The sequence below is a fragment of the Rhipicephalus microplus genome, chromosome 7 (genome assembly GCF_043290135.1).
Source record: "Rhipicephalus microplus isolate Deutch F79 chromosome 7, USDA_Rmic, whole genome shotgun sequence".
Taxonomy (NCBI): domain Eukaryota; kingdom Metazoa; phylum Arthropoda; class Arachnida; order Ixodida; family Ixodidae; genus Rhipicephalus; species Rhipicephalus microplus.
Genome location: NC_134706.1, coordinates 172233648 through 172245656, shown reverse-complemented (window position 1 = coordinate 172245656; position 12009 = coordinate 172233648).

The window sequence follows — 12009 nt, the reverse complement described above, 5'->3', positions numbered from 1 at the left end:
GCAGTCTTCGCACCCGAAATCTCATTCTCGTCCCATGCTCCGCCGTAATCTGCGTGTCCTTCGCCCAGATTTGTTCTCAGGTTGCTCCCTCAGATCCTGTTGTGTCCTGCGTCCTTGAGAATACTTTTATTACCACGAGCAGAGGCAGCAGGTGCTGCCTCTGCTTTACCCCTCCCTCCCCCTCCCTGTTTACCACCGGATCTCCCCACCCTTCCCTATGTCCCCCTCGAAGCGGTAGCCCTCACCTATTATTCATCTGCTTGCCCTCCCATCCCCCCCTTTGCTCCTATTGTGGTGTCATTGTCGACCGAATGTGTGTTGTGATGTTATCCTAATTTAGGTGGTGATCTTTAGCTATGTGTGGGTAGGGTGCCTGTTGTGGAAGCTCTAAGGGGCGATAGTTATGATTAGAGGGCTGGTGGAACCTGTTTCGTTTCCTCTTTTGTGTGAGTTTCGTTTGTTTTATTCCTGCCATGTATGTTGGTTTGCTTGCCGGCCAATCAGTTCTGTTACTCGAACTTGGTTGATATTCTATGATCTTCCTTCATTGTTTTTTTTTCTCTCTTGTCTTTTCTTTATTGTTTGTTCATGTTCCTGCTCTTTTTCTCTTTCCCTTCCTATTCCTCTGTGGTTCCGTTCGCTAGCGGCAAACTCCTATAATGTCGAATTTTGTGTGGCATTCTGTTGCGCGGCTGCCCTATCTTTTAATGGTGTCTCCCCTTTATATTCCCCTGGTTTTGTCCCTTCGCCCTACTGCCTGTTGGCCTCACAATTCCTGAAGTGATTCTTTTGTTTGACTTTGGTGCTCACTGGGAGAGAAATGTTTGTGGTTGAATTGGGGTAATTTAAATGTTTGTTATTTCAGTGCCTCCGTGGCCCAAACATGCCAGCCGGGGGTGAGTGCACGAATCTCCTCCTGAGTACTTTTGATTGTGCCGTGTTGTTCCTTTTTTTTCCTGCTGGTGTTCCTTCTTGGAGATTGCGTGGGTCTGGGATCTTAGCTTAAGTCATAATGTACTTGATCGACCAGCGACCCTGCTCGTGGAAGCGTGGGTCTGGGATCCTAGGTAGGGTTCGGTGCCCCTTGATCTACCAACAACCCCGCTTATTGATGAAGTTCGGGTCTGTGGTCTATTGGTGAACCCTTTGGTCCAGATGGGACATAATGTCTTTGATCGACCAGAGACCCTGCTCGTGGAAGCGTGGGTCTGGGATCCTAGGTGGGGTTCGGTGCCCGTGATCAACCAACAACCCCGCTTATTGATGAAGTTCGGGTCTGGGATCTATTGGTGAACTCTTTGTTCCAGATCTACCAACAACCCGTTGCGGTGATGAAGGAACGTGGCACTTGATGTTTTCTGTGTCGAGAATTATGCCATGGTGCGTGTCCATGTAATTTCGTGCAGTGATTGCCCCTCCCAACGACGAAATTGGGCCACGGAGGGGATTTACTTACTTAAGTTTGTTGTGAGAACTTCTCCTTAATTTCTATTTTTTTTTCCTGACTCATACTTTGATTTTTCCAGTCCCAGTGAGCTCCGATGTATTATTATGCTCGTAAGATTTTTTCGTTTATATTCTGAACTATTACATCTATCACTGCAATGCTTTCTTCGTCCCCAATAATCTCCAGTTTGGAGTTAGACGGTTTGGTGTATTTTTGTTTCAATGTTTGAATTTCCTTGGCTGTTAATTTGCATGAGTCTAAGTAGTGGTCGAATGATGGTGCTTCAACTCCGCACACGCATTGCTCATGGTCTGTTATGGCAAATCGCTTGAAATAAAAAGGGAAACGGCCATGTCCTGTAACTGCCTAAACTAACCAGTAGTTCGGTGGGAAAGATGTTGGGATGAGTTTTGTGTTCTTTATCCATTGGTAAGTGTATGAATCTTTGCCTTGCAGATTCCAGTATTTATTCCATTCAAGCACGCCTTGTTTTCGAAGTTCATTTTTGATGAACGATATTGATATTGGAACTGAGTATTCTTCGCCCTCTTTGGTCGCCTCCTTAGCCAATTGGTCGGCAAGCTCGTTACCTGTAGTTCCCATATGTGCCGGCGTATATACAAGTCTTACCTTAATATTTTTTAATTGGTTTAGTTGTATTCGAATTTTATGAACGAATGGGTTCGTGTTATTTGGGTTTTTGAGAGCTTCTAGTGTTGATAAACTGTCTGTTACTATCTGGTATGTATTAGTTTGGCTCATTGTGCCCATTTCTTTTATGGCTTCATAGATAGCTACTGTCTCAGCTTCGAAATTGTTTGAGTGTTCTGGAAGTTTCATTTGTTTGTATTTTATTGCTCTGCCAAACTTGTCTCTGATGACGAAGGCTGCGCCAATTTTGTTTCCCATAGCCGATCCGTCGGTATAAAAGCTGTAATCGGTTGCCTCGATTGACTTTGAGTAGTCATATTTTCTCTTTTTTGCTGGGTGTGTTTGGGATGGCCGAATCTTGGTTGCGATATCTTCTTTCCCGAAAGCCTGACCATTAAACACGAATTTTCTGTCTCCATGAATTATGTTAAAAATTGTGTTTTCTCGTTCTATTGTTATGTGTACCGGGGGAATGTTGCAGACAATATTTAGTGCTGCGTTCGATACTGTATGAAAAGATTTAGCAATTTTTGACAAGGGGATTCTCTGAATTGCCTTCAGTCTATTTATCTTCTCTGTGTTATTTTTGTTCCGTGCGGATATTGCCGGGTACCGAATTGGAGAGCCATATACTATCATGCGTTCTATTCCCCCTAAGTAGATTTGTCGGAGGTGTTTTGGGGTCATACCCCAATTCTTTCCTGTAAATTGTGCCAGACCAGACGTAATCCTTTGGATTCTTTGCTTCACCATTTTTAAATGTGGTATAAACGAAAGTTTACTGTCGAATATCACCCCCAAAATTTTCGTTTGTTGGACTCGCTTAATTGAAATGCCGTTAATTTTAATGACTGGAGATCTATTCTTATACGCGGCCCCTAGGTTGATGAATTCACATTTCTCCAGGCTGAAGTTCAGCTCATTTCGGGTGCTCCATTCGTGTATGGTCGTCAGTGCTTTCGCGGCCTCCGCTTCTAGTTTGGCTCTACTTTTGCCCCTAACCACTACTGTTAAATCATCTGCAAATGCTTGTATGGTGGTAGTTTCTGGCATTTCTGCCACTAATAATTCGGAAACAATTACGTTCCATAGAAACGGACTTAGGGGGGAGCCTTGTGGTGCTCCTTTGTTTAGCTTTAGCTGAATTTTGTTTTCCCCCAGTTCATAGCTGATTGATCTGTCTTCTAGCATGTGCAATACCAATTGACTCAGTTCCTTGGGTATTTCTAAATCCCTAAATCTTTTTTTTACTCTATCAACAATTATATTCCCGAATGCGTTGGTTATGTCTAATGAAATTACTATAATATTGTCTTTATTTTCAAGGGAATGTACTATGTCTCGTTTTAGTTTGTACAGTGCGGTGATGGCCGATTTGCCATACGTAAATCCAAATTGATTTTCTGGGAATAATTCACGAGTATCGAAGTAATGGTAGAGTCGATAATATATCACTTTTTCAAAAATTTTCCCGAGGATGGAGTTACTGGCAATTGGCCTATACTTGTTCACTTGTTGCTGTCCTTGGCCCCTGTTCTTTGGTATAAGAATTACTTTTGATATCTTCCATGCTGATGGGAAATGACGAATTTTTAATGCTGCATTAAAGATGTTAATGAAAAACTTTTTATGCATGTGGTACACTCTCTGTATGAATTCAGTCTTTATTTTGTCGGGCCCTGGGCTGATATTTTTCCTTATGTTGTTTACAACATAATCTACTTCGGTTTCCGTGACATCTATGTGTTCGTACTCTTCATCATCTTTTTCTTCATGTTCGCTATCTTCTCTATATATCTCTCCGGTGTCCCCATTCGTTGCATAGAGGTTATTAAGTATATATCTTATCGTCTCTTCTTCGGTAGCGGTTGTCTCTCCATTTTCCTTGATTAAACCTTGAAATACAATTTTCCTCTTTATTTTATTTGCCGCAAGTTTATACGGTAGAGAAAATGGATTCTTTTCTTGCTTACTACAGTATGTTTTCCACGATTTGGTTTTGGCTTCAATTATGTCCTTCTGATAGTTCTTTTGACCTTCTTGGTATGCTTTCTTGAAATCCTCTCTGAGCTCGTTTGAACACCTTTGGTACCTTCTCCGTAAAGCTCTTACTTTTTTCCTTTTTAGTTCTAATTCTGCATTCCACCACGCTTTCTGCTTCTTGTCATCATTGCTAACATGTTTTGAATGTTTCTTTTCAAGCTCTTCAATCTTTCTGTAGAATTGGTTTACTATGGTTTCCAGCTGGTTCCTATTTTCTATTGTCCTCTGGGCCGTGGTTCGAAGCCATCTGTCTTCTCGTAGCTCCTCTAATACTTTCTTTTCCCCCATTTTTGTTAATCTTTTTTCCTTCTTGGTTTTGACCTTGAAAAGTTCAATTTTAATGAAGCGGTGGTCGCTAAGGCTGTCCTCCTCTAATACCTCCCAATTAAGAATGTTTTCACCCAAGGGAATCGAGCTTATAGAAAGGTCTATCCAGCTTCTGCCATTCGAGGATTGAAAAGTTGGTAATGACTGTGGGTCATTTAAAACAGTAAGGTTGTTTCTATTGATAAATTCTAAAACTTCTATGCCTCTTTGATTTGTTGTTTCCCCTCCCCAGATTATGTTTTTAGTAGATAGGGACAGAAAGTGGTGTTGGGCTATGTTAAACTTACTTAAAAGAACATAAAGTTTTATGCCCTGCCTGCTGCACCGGAGTATCGCAGGCTGCCGAATTCGAAAAAAAAAAAAAAAAAAAAAAGATAATAATTTTGAGAATGAAAAATAAAGAAGAGAAGAGAAGAGAAAAAAGAAAAGAAAAAGGGGACTACTACCACCAGCGGAAGGAAGGCCGAAGGGACCGACCGGCAAACTCAGGGTATTTATTTATTTTGTATACAAAAGTAGGTAATATACATGTTGTTTATAGTCTTCATCTTCATCTTGATTAACAATCTTCTTGTTCCAATCCGAATTAGTTTACATTCAATATTTCTTGCATCTTGACGAACAATTCTTCTTCTGTTGTATCTTGTGTCATAGGTCTTCAGGTAGATTTGATGATCTTTCTTGTTGTCTTGTTGTTCTTCTTTATTGTGTGGTGTCTTGGGGTCTGAATCACGATGTCTAGGTAGAGTCCTTTGTTTATATTGATTTTATCCTGTTAACGGCTTCCTCACCACTGTCCAGGCTCTTACATTATGTATGTGTTTGGAATTAAAGTAGATAGGGTCAGTGAGAATCCCGTCAATCCACCCTTGCGCGTCACCAACTAGATGACAAGGCATTTGGCTAAAAACAGAACTTTCTCTAACTTGAATTTAGAGTATCAAAAGTGTCCCCAATGTGCCCCCCTGTTGCTCAGGTCTTGGCTTCCGCACTGGGGTAGGGCCGAAGCCCTCCCTTGTTTGGGAAAAAGAACCCTTATACGAAGGCCAAGTAGCTGGCGCTTAAATGACTTTCATTTTCCTGTCATCCTGTTAACGGCTTCCTCACCACTGCCCAGGCTCTTACATTATGTATATGTTTGAAATTAGAATAATAATATAAAGCTATATATGTCTAGTTTCACTAAATACAAAACAATATATCAATATTTTGCACTGAAGATTCTTGTCTGATATTTTTTCGTTTCTTATTTTATCGGGCTAATTTTTGTTCTTTTTTCTTTTCCTTTTTATTTTTATTATTTTTTTTTTTATTTTTGTTTCTTTCCTCTCTTCTTTCTTTTCCTTTTCTCCTTCCCCTCTCTTTCCTTCCCCTTTTTCCTATTTTCTTTCTTTCTTTCTTATATCCCTTTTTTTTTCATTCTCTTTTTTGTTCTTTTCGTTTTCTTTTTCTCTCTTTTTTTTTTTTTCCCTGGTTTTCTTCTTTTTCATTCTCACTCTCTTTTTTATACTACAGTATTGTACATTCGTTGATTCGCGGCAGACCAAGGCTTCCTGAGTGAGACAATCGATTAATTATATTATCGTTTTTTTTTTTTTTTTTTTTTAATTTTGAGTTCCCGGCTACGAACATGCCACTAAAGAGGGTAGGAATAGTGGCCGTTACTGTGTCCTTTTAGGGTCACCATCTCGAGAGGGCCAGTATTATGAACCGCCATGATGGCCTGTCCTTGAGGCCTCAGTTGACTCGCCATGCCATCATGTGGAAGGTCTCAGTCCTCACCACAACTTGTGGATCTCGGTTGGAATCCAAAGAGATGAGACCATGTCCTTCCAGATGGCAGTCAATTGATCCCGAGAAAGGAGGGAGGGCAGAGGCGAGTAGAACTCCGATCATGATCGCCCTTCACATCTCCTATGGTCCACCAGCGAGCTGCCGGTCGAACTTATCAACCATGGAAAGGTTGAACCCGATTGGCATTGAAGTCCTTCTTTTTTTTTTTTTTTTTTTTTTTTCCCAAAATGGAGAGGCGTGTGTCAATGTGATGAAGTGGTCGGGTTTATACTTCTCCTCCCCGTAGTGATGGTGACGGTGGCAGTGCAATCGGCCTCGTTTTCCCTCTTTTTTGTGACGGAATCGCCGCCGGGAATTTTCTTTTTTTTTTTTTTTTTTTTTTTCCAGTTTGCCTAATGCTCTGTAACGTCCCTACAGTTTATTATTGATCGTATCGACCATCTCCTCCAGGATCGCCCTGGCCTGTACATTTTCAATAAGTTCCCGTTTTCCCTGAGCAGGGCCTCCACAAAATCTCTTCAGCTGTGCTCTATATTTTTCGGTTAGTTTACAAATCGTAAAATAATGCTCTATGTCTGTTTCTTCCATGTTGCAAGGGCAGATTCTGTTTTGTTTTATCCCGAACCTGAACAGATAGTGAGGAAACCGTCCATGTCCTGTTAAAATTTGTGAAATCTGATAATTTGCAATAAATTGATTTGGAATCTGATTAATATGTTTTATCCAATTGTGTATATAGCTTTTTCGAGCTATTTTGTCTTGGGCCCAAAGTTGTTCCCATTTGTGATACAATTTTTTTTGTAACTCCTTTTTGATAAAATTCTTAGAAATTTGGACCCCTACTTCTTCTCCGAATCTTATTGCCTTTTTTGCCAATTCGTCTGCTATGTCGTTGCCGATGTTTCCACTGTGTCCTTTTACGTATGTTAGAATAATTTGGTTGTTTACTGAAGCATTTTGGAGCAGTTGCTTAATTTTAAATATATAGGGGTTGAGGTTTTCTGGATTATTTATCCCCTGTAGGACTGACAGGCTGTCTGTCAGCAAATGATAGGTGCTTCGATTTTGTTGTAAACTAATATATTCTATGGCCTTGGTTATAGCCATAGCTTCTGCTTCAAAATTGTTACTGTATTTTGGTAATGAATATTGTTTGGTGTCTAATAATTTTTGCTCTTTCATAACTACAAAAGCTGACCCAGCTCCAATTTCATTGCTTGAACCATCTGTAAAAATTTTGTAATCTGTTTCTTGATTGAGTTCTTTATTAAACTTAAATCTTAATCTTTTAGACGGATGAATTTTCCATTTGTCAATTTTTTTAGTAATAGAATCCGCATCGAAAATTTTGTCATTCCAAAAAAACTGCTTTCCATTTTTGATAATGTTGTGTAGTTCTATCTCTTTTTCTAATTTTAGATGTACTGGTGGAACATTAGCTAAGACGTTTAATGCATTATTTGAAACTGTTTTATAGGCTTTAGTTATCGATATTAATGGTTTCCGTTGTATTGATTTCAATCTTTTGATTATGGTGCCAATGTTTCTATACCAGACTGGGCCTGCATAAGTTATTATTCTTTCCATTCCCCTTACATATATTTCCCTAAGTTGTTTGTTTTTAATACCTCTGTTTTTACCTGTAAATTTGTTTAAGTTAATTGACAAGTCGAACACTTTCTCTTTTATATAATCTAAATGCGGAAGGAAAGACAGGTTTTCATCTAAGATTACTCCTAATATTTTCATTTGCTGTACCTTTCTTATTTTATTGTCTCCTAATTTAAGTATTGGTGGGCTTTTTGAATATTTTCCTTTAATAACCATAAATTCGGTTTTTGTTGCATTGAATTCAATCTTTTTTTCGAGGCCCCATTTTTGTATTATGTTTAATGTCTGGTTTGCTTTATCTTGTAGCTTTCTTTTAGATGTTCCTTTAATTATTATTGTGATATCGTCGGCGAAAGCTTGCACATATGTTTTTTCTGGGTATTTTTCCCTCAGTACCTCTGTAATCATTATGGTCCATAGTAATGGACTTAATGGGGATCCTTGGGGGGCTCCTTTTCTTAGGCAATACATTTTCTGAATGTTTTCGTTTTTGTACGAGATTTTTCGATTTGTCATGATTGCATTGGTTAATTTTATTAAATTTTTTGGGCAATTATTTTCTTCTAAGTACTTAATTATTTCTTTTTTATCAATGGTGTTGAATGCATTTTTGATATCCATTGATATAATCAAAGCTCCCTCTTTATCTAGAGAAGCTTGGTCAAATTTTTTCTTTATGTTCTCTAATGCCTGAATTGTCGAGGTATCGTGCTTGAACCCGTATTGATTTTTGGGGAATAATTCGTTTTTGTATAAGAAGTGATATATGCGGTCTTTGAGTAAGCTTTCTAGGATCTTTCCGAATATTGAGTTTATTGCAATTGGTCGGTAATCTGCAGGTGTATTCTGACTTTTCTTTTTGGGGATCAATATTATTTTTGATACTTTCCAGTCCTGAGGAAAATATCCTAGTTTTAAACAACAATTAAATATATTTACAAAAAAGGTATTTTGCTTTTGATTTATTAATTGAATAAATTCCGTTGTTAAGTTGTCCGGTCCTGGTGCGATATCTTTCTTTAGGTTCCTAATTATTGCTTCCACTTCCTGTTGCGTAAACTCCCCATCATCTTCAATGTCATTGTTTATTTCCTCTTCTTCGACTTTTGTTTCGTTTACTTCGTTTTCTCCTGCTAAATCATATAATTTACTTATAATATAGTCGACTGTTTCTGTAAGACAATTTGTTGATGAACCGTCCTCTTTTATCATGCTTTTTATAATGACTGCTTTTTTAATTTGATTCCGGGCTAATTTGTATCCTATATTAAAAGGATTCCTCGTTACTTTGGCTAAAAAATTTTCCCAATCCTTCTTTTTCGCCTGTGCAATATTTTCTACATATAATTTATGTTCTTCATAATATTGAGCTTTAAAGATTTCTCTTATATCCCCTCGACTTCTTTTGAACCGTCTTTTCATTGCTCTAACTTTTTTCCTTTGTATTTCTAGTTCCAGGTTCCACCAGCTTTTCTCTTGACCTTTTCCCTTGGTAATGCGTTTTTCATATTTTTTGTATAAGTTTTCCAATGTATTATAAAATTTTTGTATTAAATGCTCGACCTCCTGTACATTATTCAGATTTCGTGATTGTAATTCCCAATCCATCTTTAGTAAATCTGTTAATGCTCTTTGTTTCCCTGTTTTAGTTATTTTAAACATTTGTAATTTGGCCTCTTCAAATATTTCTATTTTGATGAATTTATGATCACTGTATGAAGGTTCATTTAAAACCTTCCAATTTTTAACTTCCCTAATCAAATTGTTTGAAACAATAGATAGATCGATCCAACTTTTGCCCCTTGAATTTTGGAATGTTGGTTCACTGTTCTTGTCGTTTATTAAGTTTAAGTTATTTTTAATAATAAACTCTAAAACTAATTCCCCTCTATCATCTAGTTTGTCACCTCCCCAACTGTGGCTTTTGCACTAAAATCTCCTGTTATTAAAATGTTCTCTATATGTGTTTTTTGAATCACGTTCTCTATTTTAGTTAGTAGGTTCTCTATGTTCCCCTTAGGTGCTGCATAGCAGTTGATTAGGAGAAGTTGTTTGTTCTTAAATTTCATTATTACTGCAATAAAATCCTCTTCTATTTGTACTGGAAATATGTTGGTTACCCTTGAGTGGAATATGATGCCAACTTTTGGGTTATCCTCATGCGCAATAATTCTATCTTTTATTGAACATGGTATAATTTTACCTTTTAAGTGATAGGGCTCTTGAACTAATGAAATATGATGATTTCTCCTTTGTTGATAAATGCTTAAATTCTGATTCGCCTTAAAGGACCTGCCTAAGTTAACCTGTATCATTTCTAATTTTTCTGTTGAATTTAATTTTGTATTCACCATTTCTTTTCTTTTTTTTTTTTTTTTTTTTTTATACGAGGGAAAAGACTGTCTAAACCCGGAGTTGTCGTTTGGATACCGCTTGCGTATCCTGTCTAATTAGAGTGCTGTTAACTCAAGTTGGCGGAGAATTCTGTCGAGCTCCTGCTCCCTTCTGGCTTTGTAAGTAGGGCATGCCCTTGACATCATGGAATGACTTACCATTTCTGGTTCCCACCCGTCCTGCTTGCAGGCGCTGCATAGGTAATCTTCAACTCTGCATTCTTTGTAGTGATGTCTGCCACTACACTCAGTGCATCGCGGCGTCTGAGATCTACACCATTTTTGTGTGTGGCCGTATTTAGCACAGAAGGTGCATCTTGGAACATAAGTATTGTCGAATACTCGGCACCTATTCCATCCGATGTTTAATTGCTCTTTACCTTGCAATTGTCTCCAAGCTCTGTATTCCAAGCTTACGATTACCGTTTTTCCTTCTTTACCTTGCCATGTGGTTACTATTTTTATATCTTCTTCTGTACATGTTAATCTATTCTGTGAAATGAGTTTCCGAATTATTTCCTCAGATGTGAGTTCTTCATCTATGCCAATAATCTTTAATTCTGGTTTCTTACTTTTTGGCCTCTGCGTTTTCATTCTTGCTCTGAGTTCTGGGTCGTTTTCCATGAGGTTTTCTAGGTTTTTTAATCCTTCTTTTGACGAGGTTGACACTACCATTCCTCGCTTCCCCTCTCGCATTTCTGGGTCACTTAACCCGAGCTCCTGTGGGTCTATCCTTTTTTTTATGGCAGCTTGTACTTCTGCTGTGTTCAACGTCTCGGACGTGACTAAAAGTGCAAATTTGGCTCTCTGTTTTTCATTCTCATCCTTTTGCGTTTGTGAAAGATGGGAAATTTGGTTACCCTCTGTTGTCGTGCTCGTCCTACCTTTAACCGCATCCGCATATGATGCGACCGTTGTCGTTGCCTTTTGTTCTTTGTCTCTGGCACCTTCTAGCCTCGCTACCTCATGGGTGGCTTCCAATGCCAAATTTTTTGTCCTAGAAAATTCCGTCATGATCCTGTCTATTAACTTTTCCTTTTGTTGATCTCCAGCCGCCAATGCCAAGAGCGCCTTCATAAAGGACTTGTCCACTTTCATTAACTTTTTTAACAGCTGTTTTGCCCTAGAAGTCTCCTTTGTACTGTCTTGATCTATTCCTTCATCTTTGTGTTTTTCATGATCCTTACGATCTGTCTTCTCCTGTGCCGAATTCGGTTGAGACTGTGTCTCTTTGTTTTCCTCTAGTGTAGATTTACTTACCTTTTCCCTTCCTTTATTTGTGCTGGTTTTAGAGCTGAGGTGTCTATCCTGTGCGAGGTTCTCCCCTGTTTCCGGAGCTTCGTCATCTGAAGACCACCAGTCGTCTTCATGTTCTGAATAAACTGTAGTCAAACTCCCTTGATCATCACCATCATCTATAGGTGTTAGAGTGTGGTCCTCTTTTCCGGTAACTGCCCCCGGGGCTCTTTTTTCTAGTGGTTGTTTTATATTCGTCTTTGCCTTTACCGCTGGGCTGTTTCTCAACATTTCCTCTTTTGTCACTGAATTTTTTTTGTTCTTTCCCATGTTTACCTTTCAGCGAAACCAGGGTAGTCTCACCCAAAATAGCAGCCACGGATGTCGAGTAATCCTGTGTCCCTCCCTTTTCGGTTCGGATTGCAATAGTTGGAAGTTTCCTAGCTGTTTTTGTGAATTGCTGATGTTCCGCCAAATCTAGCCAAAAAAAACTAGTAGGAAGGCAAC